General features: G+C 35.6%; 2 long non-coding RNA genes across 3 annotated transcripts; one reads left to right on the top strand and one right to left on the bottom strand.

The window, feature by feature from the left end:
* Positions 1-16,480: 16,480 nt before the first annotated feature.
* On the bottom strand, positions 16,481-17,224 carry LOC126927635 (uncharacterized). 2 transcript variants are annotated; one of them, XR_007715712.1, is made up of 3 exons: positions 17,139-17,224; positions 16,942-17,038; positions 16,481-16,825 (listed from the first exon to the last, which is right to left on the bottom strand). It is a non-coding gene; the product is annotated as an uncharacterized LOC126927635 (long non-coding RNA). The 2 variants fall into 2 exon arrangements; XR_007715711.1 differs by lacking the exon at positions 17,139-17,224 and having other exon boundaries at positions 16,942-17,090.
* Positions 17,132-18,411, top strand: LOC126927643 (uncharacterized). Its single transcript, XR_007715719.1, has 2 exons — positions 17,132-17,205; positions 17,316-18,411. It is a non-coding gene; the product is annotated as an uncharacterized LOC126927643 (long non-coding RNA).
* Positions 18,412-20,796: the final 2,385 nt, after the last annotated feature.

The following is a 20,796-nucleotide window of genomic DNA, read 5'->3' on the forward strand; positions in this document are numbered from 1 at the left end:
TTCACTCGGTGTATCGGTACATAAACTTTGATAGACATTGCCGGTGGATTCGCTGTCGGTGAAATCGTGTCGATGAAATAATTGTCAGTGATTTAAAGATAACCCAATTTATTGATCTCCCCTTCATAGAGTTGTACGTCTCTCTATAAAACATATTCTACCTGGAAGGGCTGAAACATTTAGCTTAGTCACACTAAACTGGACTGGACTGCAAGTAAGAAGATTGAAATGCAAAATTCACGTGTGAGCGCAACGATTTAGATGGAAAGTTCGATAAGGCGATTATGTATATTAACCCGAAAGAAAGCTCATGGCTTTGCAACGCGTTACACGCAACACGGAATTTCCCTCGCTGAAATAATCCTATTACAACGATACGATTTTCCTTAACAGATCTCGCAATGTAATTCTCCCTCTACAACTTTTTATTAGGTTTGAAACACGAGAGTTTCGAAGCTCTGCAAAGTCTCGCGAATCTAGAAGTCGAGTTTCAACGTATTTTCGCTTCTTATTTTATAGCTGTTAATAGTTATTATCTCACTCTGCACGTACATCAAACGAGTACTTATGTAAATCCAAAGGAAACGGAAACAACCGAGAATAATTGAGGATAATTCGAATACGTACCGATTAGTAAAGTGTTTGGCAAAGAAAAAAAAAGGAAAATTGTATCGGAGAAATAGGGGAAAAACGGTGGCGTACATCAAGCAATCTTTATGGCTGTAATACATTTATTATTCATTTATGTTCATTTTCTATCGCGTAACAGACGTTGAAATAACGAGCATATAAATCTTGTATCGCTCGACCTGACTTTTCCCGATGGAAAAATATTCACCAGCCTGGGATCGTGCATCGCTAATTACTCCGTTCTACTTTTCGAACGCGTTTCCATCCATACAGGAAAGCAAGAAGGCAAACCCTATCGCACAGTCATGAAGAGATGCAAAAGCAAGAAACCAACCAACGACATGCCGATCGACATGGTGGAAGCAGTCCTACAGAGGCTATTCACCATGGGACACGGACCCTCCCATTACGAGGGCCGCGAAGAGGCAGAGACCGAAGAAGAAGGAGACATCAGCTTCAGCGTCGTCATCGGCGAAGGCGATGTCGTCGATGCCGCCGTAAGAATGAACACCAAGAAGGCTGCAGGAGTCGATGGAAGACTCCTGGACTGCTGGAAGCAGGAGCTGGAAGCAAGCTGGAACCAGACTGCTGGAAGACGGCCAGAGTAATACTGCTAAGGAAGCCGGGAAAGGATCCCAGTCTCCCTAACGCGTACCGGCCGATAAGCATACTCCCAGCCATGAGCAAGATCTGGGAAAAATGCTTTAAGAAGATCATCGAGAGATGCATCGGAACGGACCCGTTCCATCGGAGGCAGTATGGGTTCAGAAAGAAGAATTAGCTTAGCGAATACCGATAAGAACAGGAAGAAGCTGAAACGGGCACAACGAACGGCCCTGTGCATAACAACGACGGCATATCGTACCGTCTCCCACGCGGCACTTTGCGTGTTGACCGGAAATCTCCCGATCTACATAAAGATAAAGATGCTCGGAGAGACTTACGAGTGGAACAAGATCCATAAGACCAAGATCGGCGCGGATGACGGCAACGAGCTGAAGGGGGAACTGGAGGCGCAAGGAAATTAATACCGAGTGCGCTGCTATTTACCAAAAAGAAGATGGACATCGATCATCACAGCATGCAGCTGTTAACCGGGCATGGGAGTGTGGCGGCACTCGACACTAACTAGTGTCGGACGACGGCAGCGACATCTACAGCCCCCAGTGACAATTACAGCGGACCAGGCCCAACTACCACAGCTATCACGCACGTCCAATAAATATATAACGCACACACGGCCACCTCTACAGGAGTTTCGGTGTCTATAGAAAGAGGATTGGCAAGAGCAGCGACAGCAACTGTCTCGACTGTGGAGACCCTAACGACGATGCAGAGCACGCCCTCTTCACGTGCCCGAGGTGAACGGACAGAAGGATTGAGCTGGAGAACGCTCTTGGCGAGAAGATAGACGTGGACAATCTGATCGCCACGGTGACCGCCAAGAACGAGAGCTGGGATAAATTCAGGCAATTTCGCAAGACCGTCATGTCTCACAGGAGGGTGACAGCGAAGGCCTTGAAGGAGGCAAGGAGGAGAACGAGAGCAACAACAACTACGCGGAGCAGTGAAGGCAGAGATACAAGACAACAAAGAACCACAGAAGGAGATCAGCCCAGTATTCTGAACTAGCTGAGAAGATGACGAGAGCAATACTGAATATACAGAATAGCTGCCCGACGAAGAAGATACAACGGGGCATGAAAGGACAACCCTGATGACTGCCGACAGGTTTTACCGGGGTTGTCTGTCCTCAAAGCAAAGGAAAAAGGAGGAGGGGTTTTTAGTGGGTATGGCAACAACATCCGCCCGAGTCCCACATAACCCAGTGATGCGGATCACTGGGTATGCGTAACAGCATTTTCCCCTCCTCACGCAAAAAAAAAAAAAGAAAAAAAACTATACACTCTATCAATTTTAAGTTGATAATTTCGTTATTATATAATTTTTCTTAGTCTAAACTGAATCCAGGAAGAAGAACTTTCATCCAATTACATACTTCATTAATTCATGAATTGTATTCGTTACCGTACGTACAAAAAAAAAGTTGACTGATATAAAAATTCAAAGGATAGAACTTCTAAGCTCGCGATTGGAAACAGATTCAGTTCAATGGTTTAATTTGCCATTTAATTGAATTCTCTGGCAATTTCAGCGAACTGTGGGCTTTAAAAGTGTCCCGCATTCAAACGCAAGACTTCTCCTCCACCTTTCTCTTTCTTTCAATTCCAACCTCAAGTAATTGACCTATTAATTCGACGATATATTTACATGCTCGCAAGGGATTCAAACAACTTCGTTGCGTTAAATTCGCAATTATAACCAACAGGAATGTCTCAATCAATGTGCAGCTCGAAACAAATAATAGATAATTAACTTTTCAATATAACGATTGATATGTTTGATGAAGAAAAATGTATGAATTTTTAAAAACGTCTCCTAGTACATTTAGCATTTTTATAGTAAAAACTTAGAACACACACGCACACATATACTATTCCATGAAATGATTTACACAGCTATGAGTCTAATCCTATCATATTATAAAGGGATGAACGAACTTTTCCTAATAAATATAACTTTATACAAAATCTTGTTTAAAAAAATTAGTTTTTTATTCTCACTAAATTAATTTAATATCAGAATATATAATTTTAGTCGTTATCAAAATTTTATGTCAAATGCGTTCATAGATATATATATAAATAAATGTCTAATCCTATGTATTTATTTCAACTGAAATCTTAACTTAAATATTTATTAACAATATTCTGACGAATATGCAATGAAAGATAAAAACAAGTTTATTTTTCCTATAGAATGTCTCATGCTTCTTACTCATTTTATGTTTCTCGTTGTCAGTGCGTAACTACTTATCAGCCGCATGAATGCTAAGTTTTACTACTGAGAAACGAAGAGACATATAGATGCAAATATACGCTATCTCGCGTGAAAAAACATCAGATACATTAACCAGAAGGAATATCCGATACATATAAAATTCATAGCGTAGTTATTTATACATACGGAATATTTCTTTCTGTATGAAATATTCTTTCTTCTGAATTCTTATTATAAATGTATGTCCATTTCCTACCTTAAAATGTCTCTCCTTTGAAAAACTCCATTTAAATATAACGATCAACAAAATATTACCAATAAAAATATTGAAACGAGATGCTGAAAGAACCTTTTAATGAAGTACAAATGATTATTTCAACTTTAATTCTGTTAAATTTGAATTGAATCATTTATAAACCGAACAGGTGTATAAAATTTTATTGCGTAAAAATCGTGAAGCTGAAAATTAGGAACGAATAACGAATGAGTAACCTAGTTTCATTAAAAGGTACGTGTACGCCGATCCGTGTAACAACTTCGACACTCCAATTATTATAAAGCATGTATCCTTCAGAGATTTTTTGCGCGAACGCAAGATACCTTTTACACGTGCAACTGAATAAGTGGAACGTGATTTTCGATATTTCTTCTTGTAGAACTTGTAACAACGTAACTGTTTCACGAATATTTTCCCTGACACTTTTACAACGATGCGTAGAAATCTCCTTTTATAATTAATAATTTCAGCATTTCTCTGAACAGTTTCGTTGCGATTAAAAAATATACAAAGCTTACGACGTGCTTGTTTAAAAATATTTATATGGAACAAGATTTCGAATTTGTCGCGTCAATCGCGATCTCAGCAGGTGTAAATTAATTCGTTCTAATGAACGAATAAATTAAACGATTCGTGACAAAAATTATCCCTGTCCATGTTTGTCTTTCTAAAACTAATTCAAGGCGAGTTAAATGAATCGCTGTGTACCCTATTCGCGCAGCATGTGTTTTAACGACCAGCATGCAAGCGTTAACGGTGTACTTTAGTTTCTCATGGTTGTGTTAAGCTGGTTGCTCTTAGAATGAGCATATACTTACCGCAGGAATTGAACAGCGGAGACGCCCGCAAGATGTTGACTTCGAATTGTAACATATGCAGTGTATGCAAATCCAAGGTCCCGGCACATACATCTGTCCATGTAAGACAGATCGTCCTTCGAAATCAGTACAGTTTCCTCCTAAATGCACTGAAAACGATTACCAGCGTCAATATCTTTGTCACTCGACAATCGTACGCGCAGTTACGCTAACCGTTTTAACGCCACGCAGCGTGATCACTCTATTCGCGTACCGTGGTAAATTGTGCCACGATGTATGGTCACGATCATTAATTCGCAACGCGCTCAAGCGTGCTCGTCGCGAGTCATATCAGAGTTTCCTCTCGTAATTACTCGTTTTTCAAATAATCATAAACCAAATAAAAAAAAAAACCAATATAAAAAATTACCTCTTGAATCGGAAAACCAAATCCTGCATTATAGAATGTTATCACACAAACGAAACGCAGAGCATAAATATTTCGCAAACTTTTGAGTGTTTGTTGTAACGCTTCCAGTATAACCGATGAAATGAAGCGCGAGCACGTCGAACGGTATATTTCGATGAAAAAAACAGGATGAAAAAGGGCAGCGCGATCGCGTCGATCGGTACTACTCGCAAATAAATAAACGAAGCGCTATCGCGCTGCACAGCACAAACCGATACGGAGTCTTGAAACATCCGACACTAAAACGGTTAATAACATTACGAAAACGACCGTACCAGGAAATTTTTGTTCAACGGATCCGCATTGCGGCTATCACGATGCTCCTTCGTTGCATCGATGCTTCATCGATGAGATTAAAGCACCGTTGAAATAGGTTATTCGATTTCTTACATGGGCAAAAAGTTTTTATATCGTGTTTGCTGTTTTACTTCGCAAGTGTGCTTTACAGTATACGTTAGAACTCCAAGTCGAGCTATCCGAGTTAAAGTCTCTTGAAACTTAAAACGGCACTTAAAGGATATAGGTATAATAGAAGGTTCGTTTAAAATTCAAAAGTGTATATACGTACATATACATTTGAATAAAAATAGCGGATAATCTCAAGTAAAAAAGTAGGTTCGTGTTAGTAAAATGGTTTCAAAATACTTGTCAAAAGTCAAACGACTTGACTAATTAAGAATGGATGTAAGAGATTGAAAGCAAAGGGCATCTAAGAGTATCAATTAAGTAACAAACTCACGGTGACAAAGAGGTTTTCACTCGCTCGAATTCAAATAAATCGGTTAATTTGAGCGAAACTTTAGGTGCACGAGAAGCGACACGCGTCCTCAAGGACTACGAAGGTTCTACTCGAACGAATGAAAACTTTTCTCTGGCCCGGTGTGTATACACAAGACGTGCGAATTTAAAGTGCAGATTGTATTAATTGAAATAATTGGTTGGTTTGATCAAATTAATCGTTTTAAGCTGAAATGACGAAGGTCATCCAAGTAATTGATGTCCACTGTAATTATTTGTTAATCGCGCGTGGAATCGGAACGATTCGACCTCGTTCCAACGCGAATCGTTACTAAGGCAGAGACGGCAATTAATAATTGTCGCGTCATTTGTTCGATCGTGTTCACAAATTCAAATACGGCTGAGTGGCGAAAACCATTTATAACACGTCCCGTACCGCGTAGGTCGTATACATATCTCAGGATGAATTTTTCGTACTTCGCCGCATATATTCTCCATGTCAGACATACCATAAAATATTTCGTGCAATCGCGTATTCCTGTCTAATGTCAGGAATTCTCTTTCCATAGGTCTGCGTTTTCCATATTATCTATTTTGCTTATCAGTAAACATTCTTACAATTTGTGATTAATACTGTACGTACAAGAACGTTAAGTTTTTGACGTTGTAATATTTCACATGAAATAATAATGGCTGTATATCGACTAACTTATTAATTAATTAAATTCGTGTATATCAAGTTTCCTATCATTTAATACTTTCGTGTAACTACAGAGATTTGATACTATGAAATGAAATATAAAACTTGGTAAAAAAACGCGCTTCGTTAGGAAATGAGGGTAATGATGCAAATATTTTTTGTAGCCATTATATAGAATTTCGATGGTATAATTAATCAGTATCAACTTACCAGCCCCTGACGGGAAGAAAGTGACGAAAATAACCTGCAAGCAGATGAGAATTGCAAGTATTTTCGAGTACAGGTCCTTCATGGTTGTAAAAGATCAGGGGATGTTGTCGCTCTAGAATAGGCGAAAATCAGCTGTTTCAATAACTGCTTTGTGGGCACTGGAGTGCGTAGACCAGAAATATCTGCGACAAAAATCAGAATACATTTGTTTTCACATGATTCGATCAATTTTGTGTAGGACTAAGCTGATTGAACCTAACACGGGATAATTGTCCAACTTACGACCTTAACAAGCCCGCTTGATTCTCTATAAGTGCTTGAAATTGATGCTTGTATTCTTTCCAGATTAACAAGCTTTGCCCCCCCCCAACCCCCTCCCTCTCTATTTCCTTAGATCGAGTTAGACTGCCACAACATATTATCTTTCTTCTTTTCTTTTCTTTTTTTTCGATCTTTTAAAGCCTTAAATCGCTGGTTATTATAGTGTATACATTCAATTACTCTGTAAGTCGTAAGTACATGTTTTACGTTATTTTTTATTTTCCAGCTAAATTCCACAAAAACAAGAAATATACTTCCAACGTGTTTTCACGTGTCTCTAGCAAAGATCTGAAAAACAAGTTGCGGCGCAATTTAAAACGACAAATAGCACCGTGTGTCTCGTTGTGGCAACGCACGCTTCGTCAGCTTTTTAAAAGCGCTCTCTGTCTGCTTTTTTCTCTCTTCACCGCCTATTCGTTTTTTCTTAACGAGTGAAACCGTTTTTACGAGGACGGGAGCACAGAAATGACGTACTGGCAATTCTGTTTCGTGATGACACAAGCAGCCCGGTTTCAGTGAATTAAACCTGGCCCCAAGCTTCCAATTATCTCTCCCTTCCTTTCCTTTATTTTTCCCTTCTATATCGAGTTTCAGGTTTTCTAAATTTCCATTACAATCAACTATGGCTTTTCTCTATTTTATATGTTAGCCGATGATTCATGGCAAAAACGTCGGCTGTAAAAATATTTGGAGTTGCAACAGCAACAAGTGTGTTTTCTCAAACAGAAAATATTGGAAGCGTACTCGTTGGCAAAACAGTTCACGGATAGTTCGTCCTCTGCTTGTTATTTGTTTCAATACCGTTAGCAAATAAATTCATGAAACATAGTGGTGTCGCATAAATTGAAAATAAAAGCTTTGCGTATACTTGGCAGTTGAACTTTGGCTATTATACGTATGTTATATATGTAGTATCGTGGACAAAAGGCCTAAGATATCTGCCGAACCATAAACAATGCCGCGAGAGCCGCGGCATCGTCGGGTACATCAATGTGTCGTCGGTTCTTTTTAAGTGGATAGTTTCGTGGAAAGGGCCTGCGTGACTCTGGCCACGGGCGTTTCGGGACACGTGTCCGATAGGACGGGAAAAGACAAAGAGACGCTAAAGGCAGTGTTAGTTGAGAAGCCGGAGAAGACGGATGCAAAAGGTGTGCAGAGTGTGACTTGAGAAGCGAGAGCGAGCGAGTGTAGAAGCGGAAGAGTGTGAATCGGGAAGTCGGAAGCCGTCTATGAGAATAAGACGTACGACAGCATCGTAATCATTTCGTTGCTTCGAACATTATTTATTAAATCAAAACATCATTACTTGTCCTTTCCTCTAAGACCCATTAAGATACTACATATATATATATATATATATATAGAAGATTGCTTAGAATTTGGAGCTTAATAACATATGTCAAAATCATTGACATTAAAGAAGGTGAACCTTACTTACGAAATTTCCTTCCGTCAAATGATACATAAAAATTGAAAAAAATAATATACATAGTTTTGACTTTCTTCCGCATTATAATTTGAATCACTCGATTTATTCGACTAAAGATAATCAAGCAATAACCTCACTTTACACGTATTCTCATCACGTGAAATAGATCACATCAGGGATTTTCAAAAGTCGATGGAATATTAATGGCGATTAATTATTTATGGATGTATTCTGCACGGTTAAAGCAATCGCCTAGTGAATTATCGAGTTCCAGGAATATGAGCGGTAAACAGGATTGCAGCTATAAATGACTCTCTAACGTGTATATTAGAGATGAATTTGATCATTTATCCTCATAATATGAAATACGCTTTCAAGTGGAAATCATAATTAACAATTTCTGGCAGCGAAAAGTAAATAAATCGATACGTTTAAATCAATATTAGAATTTCTTAATATTTTTATCAAATATTTTTATCAAATATTTTAACATCGTAGAAGTGTCGTTGGAGAGAAATATTAGGTTGTTCCAAAAGTTTCTTTCGGTTTATAAAGAAATGATAGATGTACGATATTTTTTGCATTATATTATTTTATTCAATTATGTGCGATCCACCTTTCTCCAATTTAATATAAAATAACATAAAACAAAAAATGCTGTGTATCTATCATTTCTCTATAAAACGAAAGAAAATTTTGCGAAAATATAATAGAAATTTAGCTTTAACACAATATAAAAATGGATTGTTATGCCCCTAGGAGATAAGAACAATATGATTAATATTAATAATGAATACGTTAACGTAACGAAAAGCAGCTTTTGCAGAAGGCTATAACCTGAAAATGTTTACTAAAGAATGATAACATGAATTTTCTTAAGTACCCCATTTGATACTTAATCTGCTTTGTAAATACTGTACGTCCTAACTTTGAAAGAATGCAATTTTAGCCAGAATGTTTCAAATTACCTAGCCGTATTGTTTCCTTGTAATGTAATTTATATTTACATTATCTCGCGTAATTCTTTCCACTTTATTGACTTCTAAACGTTAATGTAATATAATTTTTATAATATAATTTTAATCGAAGTTATTTAAAATTTGTAGTATCTCATCCCTACTAGAATAATATTAACAAATGTGCAGAGCTCAAGTCGAATAACACCGGCTCAGATAAATGATCATCAAACTTACTTTTGTTATCGTCGATGTCAGTGATTTTGAACCAGCCAACGTCCATGGCAATCAATATTATTTAGCCGGTCTTAACGCAATGTAAAAAGCAAAAAAAAAGAGGAAGGAAGGAACAGGGAAGCAAAGAGATAAAACGAATTTTTCATTTTCTCGAAACTAGATCGAGTTTCAAGCTGCTCGTAAAAGAGTCTGTAGCCAATCCGACTAAATTCGACGAACCGCGCTTGAAAATTCCCAGAGAACTGTGATAACCATCGAAATCTGTACAATTTGTCGATTCATCGCTTGATTAAAAAATGGAACAAAATGAGGCTGATCAGCCGGCCTTTCAACTTCTAATGATCCCTATCGTTTTACCCTAGGTTGAATGCTACGATATAAGCCGAAACAGCTATAAGTAGGGTTCACGTGATTGCCGCCATCTATTATTCACGCGTTACACATTCGCCAGACAGACGCGTCTAACGGTTGACATTGTTTTCTACCCTCAGTTCCAACGCAATTACGTTGCTACGTGCAATCAAGTCTCGAGTGAAGCTAATGATAAGTTGTTGTTCGATCCTACACAATTACTAAAATTATTCAAATTAAACTAATTTAGTCTAAAAAAACAAGTAATTTCGTTATATATTTCCTTTCATAATAAGCCATGGTTGGAATATAGTAGCTGACGAAAATATTCGTATATTTGTAGAAACATTTTAGGGCTGTATTATGCATAACGGCACTATAGAATTAATACTGTAACAGAATTCTACTATCATGGTTATGCTGGTAATATTCGAAACAAATCTGAAAATCTATGTAGATGTTGTAAGATATTCAGTACGAGTACTGTGCATTACTGGTATGTACATAATCACGACGAGATAAGGAAGGTACTGTTCTCTATTGCTCATCGCTACCCGTTGCTAGTAGCAACGTACTATGCATATATATCTCGTAAAGATTTTAAATGTAGCCAACGAGACCATTTTTAATATTTGACTATCGTGACCCATTACAGTTTCATCACTTTCGATTAATTGAACACGACCCGCACCTTAAGACTAAAATACACAATATAAGTATGGCACAGAAAATCTTTTAAAATTTACGGACGACTATTTATGGTATTTAAAGGCAGCAAAGATAATAATTAGCTGCGGATTTTCCTCGAATCGTAGCATACAATATGGAATCTGATTATTAAAAATTACAGTGGAAATACAGTGGATTTCCATAAGATATTCGTGCTTGTGGCATTTTGGAAATAAATTCTTAACCCAAATGGACGACCTCGATACTCGAGAAATTTTGTGAAGCTGACGTCAATGGCGATATGTACTGTTGTTGTGCTATCATTTCATAGTAAGCTGTATTGATTGCACTTCTATTCACGGAATTGATTTATTCCACACAAAAGTTGACAACAATAATCGAAAAAAGAAAAATATATTACCGCCTTTCACATCAGCATACACAAGCACATAGGATTTCACACGAATATACACACTTGTAAATTCGACGAAACGATCAAATTTAATTATTTTTCGATTTTTCGGGCATCAAGTACTACATCAAACGTTACACATCAAACGTTAAAATACGGCGAGCATACAAAATGTACAAACCACTCTAAATTAATTAACTTTGAACGTTATTGATTAATTAAAACAAACCACTGTTGCGTTGAGTTTTACATTTTAAAAAGTTGTTATCCGTTTTTGCTTTGTTTAAAACTAAAAACAGGACTACGTTCATTGTAAGTCGTAAATATCCCTTTTATTTATTTAAACAAACAGATATTTAAACAAACAATTTATAAATATATAATTTATTTACGTATATTTGTAATATCTGTTTTATAAATTTGTACAACCATTTATCCATTTATCTATTTTATTTGCATATAATTTTTATAGACTTTTTTTTCTTTTTTCTTATTTTTTTTTTTTTTTTTATTTAAGAACGAAAAATTGTGATTCTATTTTAAGACATGTCAGACTGAAGCGATACGCGATATATATTTCTATTCGGATTTCACCGTCGTCGTAATCGATGCTATTGGAAACGTTTCACGATAGACGTCTTACAAGCGCTTGCAATGTCCGTCATGTGTAAGGCTCTACCACTGAATCGCGGCTGCCATTTAGTGATTAAGGTCGATCACTTAGAGACGTTAATCCGCCATAATGGTGAGCAATACATCGAAGCCATTATTGAAAGCATAGTTACGCGTTAATTTCATCGATCTTATTCACAAATAGAAGTGTACAAATTATAGGATTTCCAAATATTTAGTTTAGTTAAAAGGAGATATGAAAATGACAGGTATATTCAAAGGATAAAACAGAACCGTACGATTGTAAAGTTTCAAATCATTATAACTATTTAAATTTGAAAAATCTTACTATATTTACACAATATATTTTTATTAAGAATGGAAGAAATTTCGAAAAATCCGCCAACACTTTTTACTGTCGTCTTGAAGCACACCATATGTTAAGCTTCTTCGTCGTTACAAATTTTATCGCGGATGTAACGAACGTTTCGAACATGTAGCACGCACGCGTCAACGCCTACATTTGGATTTTAAATATATGTTTTATGCATTAAATGTATTTGTACTTTCTTGCGCAATTTCTTTTAATTTGTTACGATATGGAGGGTTTAATTACGTTTAAGATATCTATCTGAATCCTTTAAATTCAATGTTCTTTAAAACATTACGTTACGTAAAATAATCGTTTTTCCACTTTATTGTATCATAAAATAGTTACTTAAATTCATATTACTTAAAGAATCTTCCTACAGAAAGAATAAAAAAGAATAAAATCCTATATGTTAAATTTTACGTGGTTGATGGAATACATAGCGATGACGAGAACTAACTACAGACAACAAGAAACTATTAGCGAAGGCAACTGGTGACTATGAATGTCGTCTTTATAATATGTGGCGACTAAGGAGAACAACTACCAACTACGGATAACAAGTAACAACCAACTGTCTCGTTTCTAAGGGGCAACTAACTTGCAATTATCCTCCTTTGATGGTTCCTGTAGCGTGATATACGTCTTGAACGTAGTTAAAGAATATGGTCGCTGCTGAATGGCGATTTGACAGCAAGGCGATCCCGCCAGTTCAAAGCTTGACATTGCAAGCTACCGAAGACCATTAATCTTGTTATCGAATATCTAGCTTTCAGAAGAACCCTTGTGATATGATATGACGTCATGACATTTTTATGACGAAGATGAACAAACACCGACCTCTAACGAAACAAATTTTTATTAAGTGCCGTATGTGGGTTGCAGGCCGGCCAACCAAGGAAATTTATCGAATGTATAAAGTAAAATATATACGAATATATTGGATATATCATAAAATGCCCGCGTTATATCGTCTAAAGAAAGCTAAATTTAAGGAATTAAAAAATTGAAATACCAATTATAAGAGAGTTAATTAAATTCAAACCTATCGATGGTCTCATAAAGACCTATATTTCCTGGAAATTGATATCTTTCGAATTCTAAATTCTCCTTAGAAAGTATCATAGAGAAAATATGAAACTTGAAAAGTACATCACGCTGATGCCTCGATAAACCGTCGTGTCGATAAATCCATGTGTCCGAGCGATGAATTTTCCCCAAACAACAAAAAACTGAAGGGAAATCTTCTTTGAAGGACGTGACAAAAGGTAGGGGAAGCGGGAACAATGATCACGCGATAAACTGATGGTGTACGTATAGAACGTGTACGTATAGAACGTTGCGAGAGAATTATCGAGAAACAAAAAAAGAAAAAAATAATCGTTGGCCGGCGCGACTATACGCTGTCGACGGGCAAACAGCGACTGAGACTAACTGAAACGAACTCTGTCGCAGTACGAGCACGGGCTGCGTTCGCGGGTCGATCGAACACGTTCTGCGCCTCTCCTCGGCACCGGCGTCAAAGCCACCCCCGATGGCTGCAACGCACTGGTGCACTTGGTGGTCCTTCCTTTTTCGTGTGATATTATACCAGCATCTGTGATGCCATTTCAAAGACCGCAATCAAAGCATTAAATGCCAGATTAAAGCGACGCGATAATATTACCCCAATATTCGTCCGTAAATGTTACCGTATAGATGTTTAATGCTTTATTATGCTTCGATAAAGCAATAACACAGAAATAATTGCATTATTATGCTTCGAATAATTTACTATCACATGAATCGTTCCACAAGAAAACATATGTTTCACTTTTCCCCGTAGTATGATTGTAATTTATAACAAATATTTATAATTTATAATTTAAAATATTTATAATTCACTGAAAGTATCTTCCTGTCACGATTATAGGCGTAAAATGTCAAATTAAAAGTACCAAATTAAAAACATATGGTATCCCGAAACCAAACGTACGACATGGCGAATCACGATGATACGATAAAAATTGATCTATGTCTTGATTTATTCAAACAGAACGAACTTACTCGAACTTTTCCAGAATAAACGATTTATCCGATAATATCCGTCACTAGCTTCTCTTCCTTCAACGGTAACAACTGACACCGAAAGCTCGAGAGACCCGAACGGTGAGACGTACCCAGAAGCAATGCAGTTACCTGGGCAAAGAGTCCCAAAGACCAAGGACGTAGGAAATTTCGAGAAACGGAAATGGAAACTGGAGTGGCGCGTCAATCAGCACTGACGGAAACTAATAAAAATGGAAAAAACCAAACTAATTCGTTTCACAAATTATTAAAACGATATTATTGAAAATTTCACTCGATTTTCTCACTGCACACGTCAATATTTGTCGAAATATCAATATTAAAAAGTTAATAAAAAAAAATATCCTCTTTCTTCATACCTGTCTTTCTCCCGGGCGGCGAAGGAATACTAGAATGTTCGAGAACAACGGATACTTTTTGATTTTATCTCAATATCAATTTCAATCTTTTTAAACGAAATATAATCTGAACGATGAAACGTTTGATCAAATAATGTTCTTCGTTCGATGCTAAAGGAAATTGAGAAGAAACATCGAAAATTCGTTAATAAAACGAATTTCTTTGTTTCTGTTAAATAATAAACTTGATATACGTATTGGTTTTTAAAATCAATATAGCTAACCAATGGGCACACTTTTAACAAGGGTGATGGAACATACCAAAAATCTTTCAAGATGGTCTTGGCAACGGAAGAGTCGAAAATATGACAATTATGAATGAAAAATTCTAATATTTTACAGCTGGCAACGATAAACAACTCCAGATATTCTCCTAATTAATTTACAACAAATTCGCGTATATGATCGATAGCTGACGTCACTGTGTCCCACAGCCCTTGTAAAACGATAAGAATTTCCTGGGAAACTTGTAGCCACGAAATGAAAAAGATGATAAAACTTCTAACAAGAGTACTGAGACGAGCAACTTTGTACTTACCCCTTCGGAGTAGGGAACGTGATTAAACGTCCGCGAGTTCGAAACTTTTGTAAGTCACTGCACGGCCGCTGCTTATGGTGGAAATGTAATAGATATAAGTACAGAGCGCGTGAGCGAACTAAAAACGCGATATAGGGGTAAAGAGAGAGACCGTTCCGTCCTTCTCTAATGCCCGCGTACTTGTACCGGAAATGTGTAACAACGGTAAACGAGCGCCGTCAGTGTCCACTAGTGTGCATGCCTGATTAAACAAGGACAGAAAATGCTTATATACAGCCTTCTCTTTCTATTTCCATGTCGCATCCATCTTACTATACAGTAGACAGGATTCGACTATTCCATCATTATATTCGCACCCTGCTTACGTGTGAACTAACATTGCCATGACAACAAATCGTTCGTCTCCTGTTTGATGCTCAGTTTTCAACGGAGTTGAAGGGAAACTTTATAAGAGAAAGGAAGTGACGGATTGTCTCAAAGTAATAAACGAAAATTCTCGTAACTATCGAAAAACGATAGTCAATACAAGGATATCATTATCACATTTAAAACTATTACAATGAACGGTGATTTATCGCTGCAAGGTACCACAAATAAGATATCTCATAATTTGCGAAAAGACTTTGGAACTTCCATGACAGTCATGAGTGTGTTTTGTCATTGATTTGCCATATTGCGTTTTTCACAATTGTTGTTCATTTTTTGTGATATTTTACACTCGCACATAGTATCTATGATTTTTTCTTTCGATAATTCTTATAATTATTGTCAATAATTAATTATTTATAACCATTTACGCTGTATTATATATCATTAAGATTTATCTTTGCACGTATCAAGATAGTAGATAACAAAATTATGTTTATATATTTATATTATGTGTATATATTTAGATATCTTCTTAGTTGCAATTTTTTCGAATAATATCGGCGACCAATCGAAATAGAAATTAGTGCGGAAAGAGGGGAAGGAACCAAAATTTGAAAATCGACATCGGTAACTCAGTAGTTATAGAGTAACTCAATCGATAACGTAGATTAACTAGTTATAAATGAAAATATATTTAAATTCAAACTTTAAAAATTAGAAATTAAAAGGCAGAAGGCAAAAAATTATCGCCGAGGATTTATATAATAATAAATAGACAGTACATTCTTTTTGTCTGTCTTACCTAGAAATAAAACAGTTAATTGATGATTATCGTATAGTGTGTACTCATAGCATAAAATTTGTTCAATGAATTAAAAATTATATTTTTTAGATATGTAGACATTAGCGATGTATTAATCCGGGAAGCTCGTCTACCTCGGAAATATCGAGTCTGCGACAACGTCGATTTGGAAATTATTCTTACAGAATATGAAAATTATTACAAGATGAAATTCCAAAAATATCCTATATTGTGCAAGAAAATAACTGAAAAGGAAATAAAGACGAGGGAAATGACAAATGCGAACAAAGTGTAAGAATTTAAATTATTTAACACTATTCAACGTTCTCAACGTATTCAACGTATCGATTACAATATCATTCAATCTTTGAAGAAGTAGTAAAACGTGTCAAATCTGTTAGCAAACAAACGAGAAGTGAGTCTGTATCTGGGTCTGTGAAAGGGAGGAATGCACAACAGAAGATGAGGGGTGATGCTACGGATGATATTAATCTCGCAATGACAGTGACATCAATTTTCGCCAATGAAAGCGATGAATCTTCATCAGAAGAGGAGAGCTATTTAACATCTTAATGGAACAATCCACGCAATCAAAGATATCAAAATAGGCTCAGAAGCTTTATATAGACAATCTGGAATTATGGAAGATTATTGAAGACATTTCATGCGTAAGTTATTTTCGATTAATATACGTATTGTAAATACTGATTTCAGTAAAGCTTTAAATAACGAATTACATAACACTTACGGAAATTAATACGGAGATTATGCGCCATTTCATCTTTGTATTGTCGTAGGAAATCATACTGACAAAATTAAATGTATATTGGGACAACATCGTAGGCCTAGAGGAATGTAAATCTGCTATTAAGGAGGCCATTGTGTATCTCCTCAAGTACCTTATCTTTTTTAAAGGCCCATTTTCTCCCTGGAATGTCAATGCACCTTTTTTAACATAACGGCCAGCTCATTGGTGAGCAAATGGAGAGGTGATTCCGAGAAGTATATCCGTGTAAGTTGATTTCCTTTGTCTATGAAGAAGAGATTCTGGAATATATCATATATAATAATAATCATATATAAATAGAATAGTTACATTAATACATTTGTTAAACTGAACAGGTTTTATTTGAACTTGCCTATAATTTTTCGCCTACAATTATTTTTATCGACGAGATTGACTGGATAGGCACAAATAAAGGAGTAAACTGTACATTGTCTGAACCTGCAAAGAGATTCAGATCAGAACTTCTTTCTAGATTGGATGGATTAGTATCTAACGAAAATTCTAATGTAGTTCTTTTGGCTGCAACTAATTGCCCTTGCTATGTATATCACGCTATTTCAATGTTTTCTAAGTAGAAAATATCTTAATATCATAATTATTCATTATCTTAATCTTAATTATTGTGTTGTTCGGAATATTCCTTCGTTATTATTAATATAACAGAACAATAATATTTATTGTAAATATATTATTAGGGACATTGATGCAGCTTTACGCAGATGCCTCGAAAAGAAAATATACGTATCATTACCAAATGAAGTTACTCGACTCGATATGTTCAAATAATACCTTAGCAACCAGTTATTAGAGAATATGGATATTGTAAACCACATAATAAAATCTACTGAAAAATATTCTTGCGCGGATATAAAATTGCTTTGTAAGCAAGCATGGCTGCTAGAAATAAGTCCAATGTGGGAAAAACTTGAAAAAAAAGAAACATCTGTTACGACTTTGAAATATGAATTAAAGAATTATGAAATAATAGCAAAATTGTTAAAAAACAATGTCACCTACAGTTACGGATGTGGATAGATATGAAGCGTGGAATAAATATGTATGCCATAAGAACATATTTTAAAAAATATAAATGGTTATCATAATATATATCATTAATATAATTATCGTTCGAAAAATTGTTCGTGTGCGTGCATGTATGTGTGCGCACGCGTTATAAACAAGTTTGAAATGTTCGTTCTACATATATGTATACGTGGTATACATCTTCCCTTATAATATATAATATGTGTAATCTGAGTGGTAATATCTCCACGTATTACATATGTGTTAGTGTATTTTATCGATAATCTGTCTTTTATTTCCTCTTATCTTATTAACGCATGTATGGGCGCGTATATGCGCCGGGCGAAAGCTATGGTTATATATGGGATTGTTAACAAATAAAAATTAATCTAGGTGTTATTAAAGAAATTTGTTTCACCTTCTAAACTTTTTGATGATTGGTTTACTTTGAATATTTTGCATATTTTTGCATATCATGAGCATTTTGTACATTTCTATACATTCAAACTTTCTATGAATATAAAATGATCCGCACTACTATCTACTTCATAGTATACTCTATACGTTTAAAATGCTCCATTAGAAGCTTAAATCTATCAAAATACAGCTCCTAGGGAAATGTGAATTTTCACATGAACACATAATATCGATTTTCTCATTGAAACGTATAGGCAGGTATATACTAGCATAAGCCACTTTCGGCATTTGGCCGTATGATGCAGCACTAGCTCTGTAACATAGAAAACCATAGGCGTCAGTTCTTCTTATTTCCTCTTTGATATATGTTTACTTTAATGTCACTTATTCAGACGCTTGATACATTGTCGGAATGAAATTTTAGTAATGTGCAAGTAATTTTGAGTAGATTAATAAAGTATAATAAGATATCAGATTCATGTACGTAGATTCAAGTGACATCAATCTTTATGTCTAGTATATACATGTGTATTGATCTATAAGTCAGTGTTAAAATAACAAATAAATGGCAGAAGAAGGAAAGAAGATTTCCTTCGGTTTTGCGAAATCTATTAAGAAACCTGTGTTAAAAAATGCTATTCCACAAGAAAAAAAGAAAGTTGATTACATTGAATGCCTTGATGAGAAAGGTATTAAAGTAATAGGGTGAGTTCAAAAAGTAAAATTTATAATCAAGAAACATATAACCTCAACCTAACCTATAAAAATCACCAATAGCGGAATATATATATTTGAAAACAATTTTTTTATTTCAATGAGGAAGAAAAAAAAGATGAACCTCTAATTATTCCATTACTAGGTTCAAAAACCTGGCATGATAGAATTCTTAATAAAATAGATGCAGACATTTTCCTTCCGAAGGCAGATAAGGAAAAGGTAGGAGACGCTAGTGTTAACGAGGCAAAATCAAAGCTATCTAATGGAAAAACATCGCCAATAATATCAATAAAGAAAGAGCCAGTTGAAGATAGTGAAAATAAAGTTGTTACTTTAGAAGAGCAAGCGACTAAAGAAATCATTGGGGAACTTAAGTCAAAGAATAAATATGAAACTAAAACAAATGATTTAACTTTACCTTTAGTAGAAGATGAATCATTAAGAGGCAAAGAACAGGTACGTTATCAACATATTGATGTGCAATGCACAGATGTATTACATTTGCATATTATAAATATCGTTTTGTATTTTTCAGTCTACGTTAGAAGATTATGAAAAAATTCCTATTGATGCTTTTGGTGTAGCAATGTTAAGGGGAATGGGATGGCAACCAGGAAAGGGAATTGGTTGAAATGAAAAGTATGAATTTTACTCTGGATTAAATTAATTATATGTATTTAATACATCACTTATTGGAAAGTAAACAGAGAACATCATTTTTTATTTCACAATCGTTTATTCTAACTATTACAGATTAGTAGCAGCTGTCATACCAGAATTACGACCAAAAGGTATGGGTCTTGGAGCAGACAAAGTAGCATTGCAGAAGAAAAATACAGATTTCAAAAAAGAAGAGGAAGAAGTTAAAATCGAGAAAGGAACATTTGTGAAAATTATAGCTGGAGAACAAAGTAATAATTATGGTCAAATAGAAGGATTCGATGATGATGCAGGAAGGCTCATAATAAAACTAGCTCTTGGTGGAAATATAATATCTGTAAATGAATTTATGGTACAGCCAGTGACTAAATCAGAATATTCTAAGAACTCAAAAGTTCAAAGTTAATATGAAGTGTTAGTTTTTCATTAAGGGACATTTAAGAAAATAAATTTGAATTGACATATACATATAAAGACATAATCGGACATGTAGAAAAACTAATTCAAGAGTACCTGTAAGTGTGTTGTTGCATGCAATTTTTTAAAGGTCCCTTCTAATTTTATATAAAATATGATAAATGTAGATCGGTCCGTCGTGTCCAGTAGTTGGGTGACTAGTGGGTTGTGGTGGTTGTTGACTCTTGTGTTATATCTGCTTCTGGACTTGTGTATTTCATCTTTGACTGTAGGTATCTTGATGTCACGGTGGATTGTTTCGTTGGTAACATACCAGGGTGCATTTGATAGGGATCTTAGCGTTTTCGATTGGAAGCGTTGGAGTATTTCAATGTTGGAATTACTTGCTGTTCCCCATAGTTGGATTCCATAGGTCCAGACAGGTTTTATTACGGCCTTGTAGAGGATTATTTTGTTCTGTATGTTTAGTTTGGAGCGTCGGCCCGTGAACCAATAGAATTTTCTTAATTTTTCCTTTAGTTGCTTTGTTTTTTCTGAGATATGTTTTTTCCAAGTTAGCCTCCTGTCCAGGGTCATGCCCAT

Source organism: Bombus affinis, unplaced genomic scaffold (assembly GCF_024516045.1).
Source record: "Bombus affinis isolate iyBomAffi1 unplaced genomic scaffold, iyBomAffi1.2 ctg00000173.1, whole genome shotgun sequence".
Classification (NCBI taxonomy): Eukaryota; Metazoa; Arthropoda; class Insecta; order Hymenoptera; family Apidae; genus Bombus; species Bombus affinis.